Below are 14,545 nucleotides of genomic sequence, written 5' to 3' on the forward strand. Positions count from 1 at the left end.
TCCTGCCCTTCCCACTAGGTGGCTCAGGGCGGCTTACAACATATTAAAACTAACATAAAATATAAAATTAAGCATAAAAAGTTAACATTTCATAATTTATATAGTTAAAATCTAAACATCTGTTATATGCGTAAACATTAAAATCATACAGCGGTCTTACAGCTACACTCAGTTCAAGTTCAGTGCCAGTTAGTTGTGGGCCAGCCGGAAGAGGGCTGTCTTGCAGGCCCTGTGGAATTGGGCAAGGTCCCGCAGGGCCCTTACCTCTTCCGGCAGCTGGTTCCACCAGGATGGAGCCATTACGGAGAAGGCCCTGTTCCTTGTAGCTTTCAAACGGGCTTCCTTTGGCCCGGGGACAACCAGGAGGTTTTGAGTTCCCGATCTCAGTGCTCTCTGGGGAACGTGTGGGAAGAGACGGTCCCTCAGGTAGGCAGGTCCTAGGCCATATAGGGCTTTAAAGGTAATAACCAGCACCTTGTACCGAACTCGGTAAAGTATTGGCAGCCAGTGCAGGGCCCGAAGTCCCGGCTGAATGTGCTCCCATCTTGGGAGCCCCAGTAACAACCGGGCGGCGGCGTTCTGCACCAGCTGCAGTTTCCGGGTTCGGCACAGGGGCAGCCCCATGTAGAGGGCATTGCAGTAGTCCAACCTCGAGGTGACCGTTGAATGGATCACCGTTGCTAGATCGTCGCGCTCCAGGAAGGGAGCCAGCTGCCTTGCCCGCCTAAGATGGAAAAATGCGGACTTGGCAGTGGCTGCTATCTGGGCCTCCATTGTTAAGGAGGGCTCCAGAAGTACCCCCAGGCTCTTGACTCTATGCGTCGCAATCAGCGGCGCACCGTCAAAAACCGGGAGGGGTATTTCCCTTCCCGGACCCCGACGGCCCAAGCAAAGGACCTCTGTCTTCGCCGGATTTAGCCTCAGCCCGCTCTGCCTGAGCCACCCAGCCACAGCCTGTAACGCCCGGTCCAGATTTTGTGTGGTGCAGACCGGCCGGTCGTCCATAAGCAGATAGAGCTGGGTGTCATCAGCATACTGCTGACAACCCAGCCCGTACCTTCGGGCAATCTGGGCGAGGGGACGCATATAGATGTTAAATAACATCAGGGAAAGAACCGCACCCTGAGGCACACCGCAATCAAGCGTGTGCCTACGGGACAGCTCATCCCCAATAGCGACCCTCTGTCCCCGACCTTCAAGGAAAGAGGAAAGCCATTGCAAGGCCAACCCCTGAATCCCCGTGTCGGCGAGGCGGCGGGCCAGTAGCCGATGGTCGACCGTATTGAACGCTGCCGATAGGTCCAACAGAATCAGCACCGCCGAGCCGCCCCGATCCAGATGCCGTTGCAGGTCATCTACTAGGGCGACCAGCACCGTCTCCGTCCCATAGCCCGGACGAAAGCCGGACTGAAGGGGATCAAGGACGGAAGCGTCATCCAGGAAAGTCTGTAGCTGCATCGCCACTGCCCTCTCGATAATTGCCCAAAAAGGGCAAATTTGAGACCAGCCGATAATGTGCCAATTGGGCCGGGTCTAATGATGTTTTTTTCAAGAGGGGACGGACCCCCGCCTCTTTAAGCGGTGTTGGAAATTGCCCTTCCGTCAGGGATCTATTTATGATATCCCGTACAGGATATCTAAGCTCCCTCTGGCAGGATTTAATAAGCCAGGAGGGGCACGGGTCCAATTTACAAGTTGTTGGGCGTGCAGATAAGAGGATCCTGTCAACTTCCTCCAGGCTGAGAGGGCTGAAACCATCCAGAACATAATCTGAAGACAGGCACGGAGCCTCGGTTTCGCTAACTGCCTCCAATGTGGTAGGGAGGTCGAGGCGGAGCGACACGATCTTGTCCGCAAAGAAATTTGCAAAAGCCTCACAGCCAATCTCCAATTCATTACAATTTGGTCTGCCCTGAGGCAGTGTTGTTAAACTCCGAATTATATTAAATAGTTGTGCCGGGCGCGATGTTGCGGACGCAATCTCAGCTGCAAAGTATGTTCTCTTTGCGGTTTTGATTGCCACCTCATAGGACTTCATAATCTCTCTATAAGATGTTCGAGTCACTTCGTCTCGAGTACGCCGCCATTGCCTCTCTAGTCGTCTGAGTTCCCGTTTTAGTTGTCGCAACCCCTGGTTATACCAGGGTGTCGACTTCGAACGGGGGCGCAGAGGACGCCTAGGTGCCATTTCTTCGATGGCTCTGGAGAGTCTATCATTCCAGGACTCCACCAGACCATCCAAGGAATCGCCAGGGGGCCCGGGATCCCGCAGAGCCGTCAGGAACCGTTCCGGGTCCATCAGGCTCTGCGGGCGAGCTAAAATACGTTCTCCGCCTAAACAGGTTTGGGGTGGCACATCCACCCGAGCCTTAAGGGCATAGTGATCCGACCATGGCACTGCTCTAGCAGTAATATCGTTCACTAAAACTCCTGCTGCGAAGACCAGGTCTAACATGTGCCCCGCCTGATGAGTGGGCGTTGTGACAACTTGGGAGAGTCCCAGTGTCGCCATGGATGACACCAGGTCCATCGCCTGATTGAGGCCGCGTCATTGGCGTGAACATTGAAGTCACCCAAGACCAATAGCCTTGGGTACTCCAACGCCCAGCCTGCCGCGGCCTCCACCAGGGATGATAAGGCGCCGGCCGGTGCATTAGGCGGACGGTACACCAGCCAGATCGCCAACCCCTCCCCAACGTCCCACATCAGGCAGACACATTCAATACCCCTGATCTCCGGGGCCAGGAGAGCCCTAAAGGAGTAAACCTCTCGTATGAGAAGTGCCACTCCTCCCCCCCGCCCACTAGTCCGGGACTGGTGAAAGAACTAATCAGAACTAATACACAGCACCTATTCTATGCCTATGCAATAACTACATTATGTCCCTCAATTAATTATGAATGGCAAAAATATAACACATTTCTGTTCATTAGGGATAGCTGAGAACTAATGAACATAGAACACAACAGGGCTTTTTTTGGTAGAAAAAGCCCAGGAGGAACTTATCTGCATATAAAGTCACACCCCGACATCACCAGAAGTTACATCACCTGTTCAGTAGGTTACTTTCCGCATATTGACACAGAACAGTAAGTGCCATCAGCTGCATTTCATGGATGTGAGTTCTCACATAGCCCAATGCGAGACCTTGTTTAACCCCCCCCCCCCGCAAATGGCCAGAGAGAGCCATGTGCAGCAGAGCTGGCGGTGGCAGGTCCAGCTTTTCCTGGGAGCGTGTGTTTGTGGGTGGCTCTGCATCTCTTGCTCTCTACACAAGCTCGTTGGAGGCTGGGGGTGGCAGAGAGGACTGAGCATGCTGTCTGAGAGCACATGGCTGCCTAGTGCTTTCCCTCTGCCAGAGACCTTTGGTTGAGCTGGAGGCCCGGCCAAGCCAGCCAGAACTGCATTCCTGTGCATTCCTACTAAAAAAAAAATTAAAAAGCCCTGGTCTTCCATGATTAAAAGTGTGTAACTCCAGAGGAAGTGTGTTCTGGAGCAGAGGATTGCCTCCACAAGTATGAGTATGGGATCCAAGCTGATATTTATAAAACTATTTATTCAGTATACAAAAATCAGCTATGTAAGAATGCAAAAAAATACTGGTTATGTCAGTATGGGATCTGTTGGTTACGTGAGTCTAACTTTAATGCTGTTGTTCTTAAATGCTCAAGCAGATTTATTCTAGCTTTCTTGATTCCTAGTTAGTATGCTCACAAGCATAAGTAAAGTCTAACTACAGGTAGCTAGACTACATGTATATGTACAAATAAAGTCTAGCTACAGGTTTTGAAACTCCTCAATAGAAACTGATAACCCCCCCCCCCTTAGTCATTGGCACTTCTTTCTTTCAAATGGCTTTCTCCTCTCTATCATGCAACATAGCATGTGCCACTGCTGAATGGACTAAACCTTCCAGTTTCCATAGAGCAGGGGTGGGGAACCTTTTTTCTGTCAAAGGCCATATGGATTCATTCAAAGGCCATAAAAATTATCAACTTAAAAAACGGTGCTCTGTTGAGAGAGAATGATTCAGGCCAGCAAAATTAATGCAAATAATTGTTTTTCTATAGGTTTTTCAAATAATTGTGGGGAGAGCTTCATCTGGCACACACACACACACACCCAGCCTGCCACCCTAGGCAAATGCATAGGTCCAGGGCATTTTTTGTAGAAAAAGCCCAGCAGGACTCAGTAGCATATTAGACCACACCCCCTAATATTAGCATATTAGGCCACACCATCTGGGATAATCAAGTGCAAACTGACCTGTGACAGTAACTTTCCAGGCCCTTCAGCAATTCTGGCTGCACAGTACATCTGGGCCCTGTGATCCCTGCCTGGTCCCGGGGAAGCTGCTGCACAGCGTGGCTGGGCCCCACGATCCTCGCTGGCCAGCCAGGCCCCAGGGAGGCTGCCACATGGCAATCTATGTATCTGTCCAGCAATCCCTAAGGGCCACACCAAGTGACCTCAAGGACCATATACGGCCCTCGGGACAGAGATTCCCCACCCCTGCCATAGAGGGTCCTTTGTGCATCCAATTGACTAGCCCCTGGCATTAAGCATGCAGGAGATCTGCTGCATGAGCACTGGCTTGCTATAGAGCTGCACACAATGCCATCCTTAATAGAGTGACACTCTTCTAAGCTGATTGACTTCAGGATGGCACTGTTCAGCAAATAAATGATAACAGTGATAATCACAAGAGCAACTGCTATACATAAAAATGTCTTGGGACAATACAGAATCCTTCAGAGGCAACTATTTTTCCCTGGTCTGAGTTGTAGTTTGCTGGCTCCACCAGTTACTACCATCTTTGTGTTCCATTGTCTTCATTAGCTTGTCTTCATTAGCTTAGAAGCCTATTCATTAGATCTTTTAGTGTTCAATGCATATCAACAGAAACCTCATACATATTTTTAGAGGAATGGTATGCAATAGCAGCCTTCATTAAGACATATTAGGCAAAATATTATATTAAGGTATTTGCAAAACTATCACATATTTGTCAGTAAAGCAAACAGTTCTTCTGAAAATGGTTTTTAAATGGATATGTATTTGGTAAACAGATAGCTAGGGTGCTTCAATGAGTTACTGCTTCAGTCCTGCATTATTTCTTATAAGACAAGAACAGTCGTTCTCATGCAATTTTCCCTCCTGTGTTATTCATACTCTATTATAATGGGCCAGATGAAATATCAGTTATTGCATTTTTGACAGGAAATAAGTAGCAGCACTTGCTGGAGGAAAGAATCGCACAGATCCAAAGATCCCTTCTTGGCAGTTAAAAGTGGTTATTGCTCCAGTCTCATTGCTTCCTGCCTTAATTCACATGGCTTTATGACCTCTGTCTGAGACTTTCAACATAGATATTAAAATGCCTGCAGAGATGAACAACTGAAACTGTCTTTGATATTCATCTTACTATGACCCAAAAGTAAAAGGAAATATAGTTCCTATGCTAAATTCTCATTTAGCACTGCACAGTTTTTTGAATTTTAGTTCCCCCTTTGTCATTTTATCAGATTATTAAAACCAGCTTGAAAATGCATTGAAGAAAAGTAGGAGGGTATCCCTCAAATTGAATCTACACATATAAAACATAAGAGGGTTGCTAAGCATGCAATATTACTTTGACTTTTCCCTTAATTTTCCATTTCCAATTTTCTTTCTAACCAATTTCTGCTCTACAAGGCACCCATACAATGTATTCTAGTCACATCACATAAGCCATTGGAATCTTTAGAAATGCTTTCTGGCAGTAAAAAAAGCAAAAAGAAAAAAGCCAATTTGCCTCCAGTGTTCAAAATTATTTTAGAGGATGCTAAGAACTTTTCTACATGGCTTCCCCTTCCATGGCTTCAGTTTATCCCTCGTTTTCTGCACACATTTTTCTGCCACTAGGGCGAATTGTTCCTTTTTTCCTGGTTCTTTTGAGACCACTTTTACTTCAGTCTTTTTTTGGAAGCCAATTTTGAATTGCCGTTTTTCTCATGCATAATGTTTCTGTTGGTTTTGTCTTCCCCATTCCTACCCACCTCCAGCCTACTTTTCCATGATTGGACCATGGTGGTCAACCACTACCTCCCCCCTCCAAAGATGAGTGGTTTCATTTTCTTTCTTAAAAAATGAGCACTAAATTATTGATATATTGCTACAGTAACAAGAGTAACAATAGGCTTAGCAAGTTCTCTGACCTAAACACATAAAACGCAAATAATTGAATCATCCTCCAAAGCTAAAAATCTTTCCCACTGTACACAAACACTTAGAGGAAAGTGACTATTTTTATAACTTCTGAACAGATCTTGGCTCATCTGAACTGAACCTATCACAAAACTTAAAAAAAGATTATCAAACACAGGACTTTTTTTTTTGGTAACAGGAGCTCCTTTGCATATTAGGCCACATAACCCGATATGGCCAATCCTCCAACAGCTTACAGTAGGCACTGTAATAAGAGCCCTGTAAGCTCTTGGAGGACTGCTACATCAGGGGTGTGTGACCTAATACGCAAAGGAGCTCCTGCTACACAAAAAGCCCTGATCATACACAATTAGGGGAACAAGGCATAACTGGCACAGCCAATAAAATCTTTCTTGAGGTCAAACATTTACAAGATTTATTTAGTCATTGCTCCATGAGGATATCACATGAAAAGAGCTTCCCAGTTTATAGATTAAGTGACTGGGAAATAGAAGAACCTAAGTGGGGTGAATTGCCACAGAGTCCATACACTCCAAAACAGCCATTTTCTCCAGGAGGAAGAATCTCAGCCACCCTAGGTGCCCCAATGTTACAGAAGGCGTGCAATAAAGGAGAAAATTAGTCTAATCTTTTCTTTGAAACTGGATTTTTAAAAAGACTAATGATTTAAAGATCTGCCATTAAATACTTTCTGGAAATGTATATAAATGTGAGCTTAATATTCCCAATAAACTACTTACATGAAAAACTTCACATTCAGGAGCAGACTGTGATACAAGGTTGAAATATGCTAAATTAGATTAAATACATTCTACTATCTGAGCCAACATTCTATCATTGTCTGGTTGCGATTTACTTGATCCATGCATTCTAATAGTGTGACTGTGGAATGTGCAGGAATTTTTTTTTGAGCAGGAAAGCACATGAATGCAGTTTTGGCTGGCTTGGTGTCAGGGGGTGTGGCCAATATGCAAATGAGTCCCTGCTGGGCTTTTGCTTCCAAAAAAAGGGAATGTGTAATTTCAAAGAACAAACTAATCAGTCTCACTCCCTCAGAATTTAAGCTCTCATGTCAATAAATAAATATACTTATTTTTTGACAAAAAAATCGCCTGTGCATAACTTACTTGTGCTGTATGGATTGGCTGTCTTCAGTCAGCTGGGAGAAAAAAGCCTATTATCTTACTCTAAGAGGTGTCTCCATCTGCCCTTACCTTAAAATTTTGCTAAGGTTCTAGGTTGGAACCAAATAATCATAAACAGAGTATCGCTAGTGGTCTGCATTCTCCCCATCTCTTCAGCAGTCTTTCCCTTAAAAAGGTAAAGGTAGTCCTCTGTGCAAGCACCAGTCAAAAAGTTACTCTTGAGGATCAGTGGACCAAAGGGAACAGAAGTGATGCTTTTGGATTCAACTTTCTAATTTTTAGTTCAAGCTTCTTGAAAGAGAGAATAATTATAAACCTTTTTTCCCTCTAGTGTAAGTGATGGCCTTTTGATGAATTAGTTTTTGGAGACAATCTTTAACAGGCAGCAGTCTATTGTCTATTCTTTTACATCTATGCTTAATTTAGTAGAAAACTGACATAAAAGACCAGCTGTATCAAACTGCTTGACAAAGTTTTACATAAAAGCAATCCTATGCAGAGTGCTCCAGTCTAACTGACTCCGTGGTAGGCTTCCCAATCCCCAGGTCCCAGCAGGTGATCCCCCGGTTTTACAGGCTTCCCCCCTCCCCCAGCCAGCTGGCTAGCGGGGGAAGCCCCACCCCCACAGCCATTATGCACCTCCATGAACGATTCCCATAGGGAATGATGAGGAATTGATCTGCAGGTATCGGGGGCTCTGGGGGGGCTGTTTTTTGAGGTAGAGGCTCCAAACGTTCAGTGTAGCATCTAGTGCCTCTCCCCAAAATACCTCCCAATTTTCAAAAGGATTGGACCAGGGGGTCCAATTCTATGAGCCCCAAAATAAGGTGCCTCTATCCTTCATTATTTTCTATGGAAGGAAGGCATTTTAAAAGGTGTGCGGTCCCTTTAAATGTGATGGCCAGAACTCCCTTGGAGTTCAGTTATGCTTGCCACACCCTTGCTCCTGGCTCCACCCCAGTCTCCTGGCTCCACCCCCAAAGTCCCCAGATATTTCTTGAATTGGACTTGGCAACCCTACTCCGTGGGCAGTAGTAACTCTGTATAGGACTGCACTGTTTTCAGCTTCTCCTAACATGAGTGTCTATGCTGATGTAATCAGCTAGTCCGACAAGGAATCAGGATTGAATGATACTTTCTAAAGCTGCAAAAGAAATTGGTTCTGGAAATTGATCTAGGAACTTGGTAACTATCCAAAGTTAACACACCTAAAGATAGTTTAGCTTTGTAGTGCAACTGAAGAGTTAGAAATAGTTACAAATGTTTATTCTTGCCTATGATTTTGTGTATCCTTTAAAATCAAAGATTATTCTGTTTAGGTATAACTTTCTTCTCTGGGCTGACACTATTAAGCTCTTTTTCTCTCCCATTCTAGAAATGCTGTTCAGTATTACTTATGGTTCAGCATTTATACTCCATCTCATATCATGCCTGCCAAGAGGCTTCAGGGAAGCTTACATTAAGTGAAGAAAGACAACCAATGATCAATAAAATGCATCTTAATTATTTTAAATAAAAGGCAAACAGAAAATAGATAATTGAAAAACTATGAGTAGCATCTAATACAACAATTTAAAATCCAATCATTGGTTTTGAAGTAAAAATTACTTTACAATTTTCCTGAAAGCTACAACAAATATGGCCTTAGGAATTTCACTCCAGTACAGTCCAGAAAGGGAATTCTATAAAATGGGTACCATTGAAAAAAGGCCCCACTCCTTATCATTATGAGACTGACCAAGTAGACAGTATTTGAAGTGAAACCAGCCCTGACTTTATCACTAAAGGCTGCTCATATGGGAGAATATAAAAATATCCCCAGTGAAAACATGAGGGCCGGCTTGAGTTTTCTTGGCAGCCCCCTCTGCCCTCACTGCATTGCACAGTTCCTTCTTTAAAGGTATTCTGGAACAGCTGCAAACTTTTTTTTTTAATTCCAGAAGCCCTTTTTAAATACATTTTGTCTCTGGTCCTATAAGTTTTCATGGCTGATATTAACTATTTTTACCTGATGTGTATAAACTTTATTGTAAGGGTATTAAGAGTATAAATCTTCTAATAAATACATGCATGAAGCACACAACAGAAGAGTGCATGGACATAAAACAGAGAAAGAAACAATAATTTGGCTCTTCTTAAAAGAGTGTCAAGAGCCAGTGCAATGTAATACTTAGAGTGCTATAGAAGGAACTGGGAGACCCAGTCTCTGCTCTGCCATTTTGGGACAGTTACACCTCACAAGATTTTTGAGAATAATGTAAGCTGCTTTGAATTCCCACTGGGAGAAATATGGGTAAAAGTGAAGTAAAGAAATAAAAAAAGTCAAAAGCACAAAATAAGTTGGGCCAATGTCAAAAAACAAACAATAATAGTAATAAAGCCTGTTGTGAGGAGAAATACAATGGGAGCTAGAAATTTGCTATGGGTGAGTATCATGGCCTTGGGGGGGCTGGGAAGGGAAAGATAGAGGGAGGCAAGGTATATTGAGATTGCAGCTGTTGGGAAGGGAAATGGGAAAAGTGAGGAAATGTGGGGCAGGTTATCAAAGAAGGGGGGGTAGATTGAGAAAGAAGGGATGGAGCAAAAGGGATGGGGGTAGATTGCTTTCCATCTCCTTCCCCCTCTTTGCAGCCTCTACCTAGAAAAAGTACAGTCTTTCTCTGTAATGTGGACCAAAGCAGCTCACATCATTCTCCTTTCCCCGTGAAGCAGATTAGCCTGAAAGTCTGTGACTGGTCTGAAATCACCCAGTCAGCTTCCACAGCAAGAAGTTGGGTCTGGCAGACCCTGCTCTGAACTGCCAACTGCCATGTCACACTGGCTGTCATAGGGGAGTGACCTCAGCAAGGTATGAATCAGAGTGTACCATTTTCTCCAGGGGAACTGATATTTGCCCATCTGGAGAGCAGTAGTTCTGAGTGATATCTAGGCCTTACCTGGATATTGGCAACAATGGACCCCAGGAGGAAATGGCTGGTTTGGAGGGTGGAGTCTCACCAGGAAGACCCAGGTGGTTCTGCGTACTCATGCTGCCTATTCAGTTTTCCTCTTAGTCTCTCATCCAAGTATTAACCACAGGATTTAAAGACACACACACTGTCCAAAATAGAGGCAGTCTGCAAGCTTCTGCTAACTGTATAAAAATAGTTAATCACTGAAGTTTGATAAGATGTGATTACTCTAGTAGTGCAAGATAAATATGATTTTTTTTCCAGAACTCTGGAACTCCTTTTTGAAAGGAGTCCCCATATAGCTCCTTCCCATCTTTTCAAGCATAGGGATAAAAAAAAACTTTTAAAAACACCCCTGCTGCTTGTCCCATAATCAGAATTCTTGCTCAAAGTACAATTTTAACAACTCCAAACTACATGCATACATATAGCTGCTTGGACTCCCACTGACATATGCTATGTGCCTCTGCTTTTGGATTACATGCTGCCTATTTGTTTGGACTCTTGCCTTAAAGCTTGGAGCTCTGTATGGACCTGCAGAATAATTGAGGACACACACACACACAAAACGGTTGAAGGCAGAGTTTATAAAATAAAATGAATATGAACAAGCTTTATTTTAAGAAACATGCAGAGTTCAATGTACACACTAAACTATCCATTCCTAAACCTATCATAAATACCTACTTTTCCTAACCACTTCACTTTATAAAAACCTTACCTTTCTATCCTAGCTCTACCTAAACATACCTAACACAAACTGTCCCTTTTTCTTAACCTGTCTCTATCTATTGCCCCCTCAATTTCATCCTCTAATCCATTCAAAGGTAATTAAATAATAGCCATTTCATCTTTCCCTACAATAATTTTAATCAACCAGATTTGAGCTAGTGGAGTAGAAAAATAATTCAGTTTTCAGGTATCACTCTCAGGTACCTGACCACTGCCTGCAGTCCCCAATGCAGTTAAGCTACAATCTTAGAAAGCCAGTCATTGCAGACCTGCCTACCTAGGCCAGGTATATTGCCCCTAGACATGGGAGAAACAACTGCACAACAGGCAAACTATATTCTGTTTTTTTGCATTACTATAGTGAAGAGGTGTCGAACTAATTTGTTATGAGGGCCAGATCTGAAATAAATGTCACTTTGTTGGGGCAAGCCATGCTTGTCATAAAATGTAACACAAGGTACCAGAGATGTAAACTTTATAAAGGTATCAAATGGCAATAGCAGCTGAATGACAATAGCAGACTTGACTGGATTAGGTGTGATATGCAGACAGGTAGTAGATGTGGAGATACCAGTGTTGGTAATGAGACAGGAAACCTAGGTCTCGGTTGCATCCAGGAGGATTTAGTCCAGGAGAATGCAAATAATAAATGGAAACCTAAGCCTCAGTTGCATCCAGGAGGATTCAGCCCAGGAGAATGCAAATAATAAATGGACTGACCTTAGAATCCACAACATTCAGTTGCTGACCTAAGAGTAGCAGTGGAATTTCAAAATGAGATTAGAAAGAGAGACTGCTGAATTGCAATTGATAATGAAGCTCAAGACCGTGCATCCTCTGGACTAAACTGAGAGCTAGTTTTCCTGTCTCCTTACCAATGTGTACTGTTATCATTTGGCATTTGAAATCACTCCACTCTCCAAGATATAAGGACCAATCCGACTGTTCCAATTCTTAATCAGGGTCTTTTTGAAAGACAAATAACTCCAGATAGGAACAGAGAAATCCAATTTAAAAAAAAACCCCAAGAACTTTTCAGAATAAGCCAAAATAATTTCCTCAATGTACATTGTGCTTACCAGAAGAATCCATCCTTCTACCCATCCACCAAGCCTCCCTCCAAAGAAGTAGTGTGCTTGCACACAAAAGCTTATACCTGGAATAAAGCAGGGCTCTCTTTCCTCCCCCTCCTCTTTTGGGGAAAAACTGCCCCAAAGAAGGAAGCAGAAACTGTGTGTGGCTATGTGTGGTGCTGTGTGTGTGTGTAAGAGAGGGGGGGGATTGTCTTTATATCTCTCCTGCATGAAGCAGCCATGGAGCTCTGTGTGTGCAAGAGAGAGGGGGGAAGGGAGGTAGGAGACAGCAAACCGGAAGCGAAGAGCCGCTGGGGGGGGGGGAGCAAGCTATGGTGTGGCTGCAGTAGCAGCTCTGAGAAAATAAGCAGGAGAAGGAAGTTGCTCAGGGGATGGGTTTGAGCACTGCACAGGCCAAATCTGTCCTGCAAGCCACATATTTTACACCCCCCTTCCATAGTGTCTGAAAAAATAAATCTATGGCATCTTGTAAAACTGTAGACCTATTCATAGTTGCAGATGTCCAAATCAATGTGCCTTCACAAAACAATGCATACAAAATTTTCTTATTCAGGGAAGCACACACTCCTCCTTATCTATCACTTTTTCCTGACAATCAGAAATAAAGTTTTAGACAAAATCTTGCTTCAGCTTACAGGATACCAGTGCAATAAAGAAACTCTGAGTTGTAAAAAAATTACCCTGAGTGGGCACTAATAAAGTTCTCTCCTAGAGGCACTCGTAAACAACAAAAAGAGGACTCACAAGAACTCATTAGAGATGGAATTCCCATCTTCCCTGCTGACCCTAATTTTCCTCCATCTGACTTCTACTTCCTGCCCTATCTCTACTTCTTACCCTCCGGTATGCTCACTGTTTTTCTTCAATAGTGGTCACTCTTCTTATTATAAGAGCCTTGTGGCGCAGAGTGTTAAAGCTGCAGTACTGCAGTCCTAAGCTCTGTCCACAACCTGAGTTCGATCCCTGGTGAAAGCTGGGTTTTCAGGTAGCCGGCTCAAGGTTGCCTCAGCCTTCCATCCTTCCGAGGTCAGTAAAATGAGTACCCAGCTTGCTGGGGGGAAAGTGTCGATGACTGGGGAAGGCAATGGCAAACCACCCCGTAAAAAGTCTGCTGCGAAAACGTTGTGAAAGCAACGTTACCCCAGAGTCGGAAATGACTGGTGCTTGCACAGGGGACCTTTCCTTCCTTTTCCTCCTTATATCTCATCCTTTTGGTTTAATTGCCTACTTGACCACTTACTTCACTCACTTGCTGTTTTTTTCTTAACCTGTCTTGCAGCCCCTGCAGTTTTTCCCTTCCTCCCATTTTCTCTCCTGCCTGATCCAAATTCACCATCCTATTTCACGGCAATGTTTTTAGGTGTTAGTTTGTGGAGTGTTTACCATTTGCGGATTTTTAAAACCACAAATAATTTTTAATACCCTTCTGGTGTTTTGCACAGGACTACAGAAAACTGTAGCCCCTGCAGACAGATTAAAAAAAAATCACACAGATGCCTTATTTGCCTTAACAGCTGGCCAATCTTAGATGGAAGAGGAAGAGCCACCATACCTTTCCTCATGAATCTGCCCAATAAGGCAGACTTGTGAAAAGTCTCCTTCCGGCTCAGCATGAGAAATTCACAATTTACTCTGTACTGGCAAAATACAAGCAAACAGCGAATGCTAGGGTGTGGCAGTTTTCAATTGCTCGATATCTGTGTTGGGTTTGGATCCAACTACCTTTTCTGCTGGTGAAAAAGAGTGCAGAGGGTTCCCTTCCACCACTAAAAAGCTATGCTGGAGATCATGGGATCTGCAGGAACAAGAGCATGTATGATCAAGTCTCAAGTAATAAGGATTGGGAACAGGGCAGATTGCATGAAAAGGCTGGCTGGATCCACCCTGTAATTTTTAATTCCTGTAAACTGCTTTAGGAGCAAACTTTTTTGTTACTGGTAACAAAATACAGCTAATAATATACAAATTGAAAAGCACTACTTTCTTGATGAGTCTTAAACATAGTACTATTTAAAAATAAATGTTATAAATATCTAATATTTCTAATATCTTCAATCCAGTCTTTGTATATTATCTAACAGAATTATTCATTCCACTATTTGAAAACAGAAGGCTGTGAAAGCCCTGTCTACACTACAATCATTCCACCAAATAAGATTCAAAATTATATTGCTGTTTACCCAGGAAGTAGTTTTAGAATTTATAAGTAACGCATTGATCAGTCTAAAGTGGAAGCATCACCATAACTCCCTTCCCTAATCTTCCCTTAAGAAAGCAGATTTGTGAAATATTTCAAACCAATATTTCCCCCAATATATACTGGGGGAAATGCCCGAATACAGTTACTGTAAGGATGTGATAGTTCAATCACTTTTTCAAAATCAAATTGTGTAATTCGGGGCCAGTTTCATAATGT

This window comes from Heteronotia binoei, chromosome 7, assembly GCF_032191835.1.
Source record: "Heteronotia binoei isolate CCM8104 ecotype False Entrance Well chromosome 7, APGP_CSIRO_Hbin_v1, whole genome shotgun sequence".
Classification (NCBI taxonomy): Eukaryota; Metazoa; Chordata; class Lepidosauria; order Squamata; family Gekkonidae; genus Heteronotia; species Heteronotia binoei.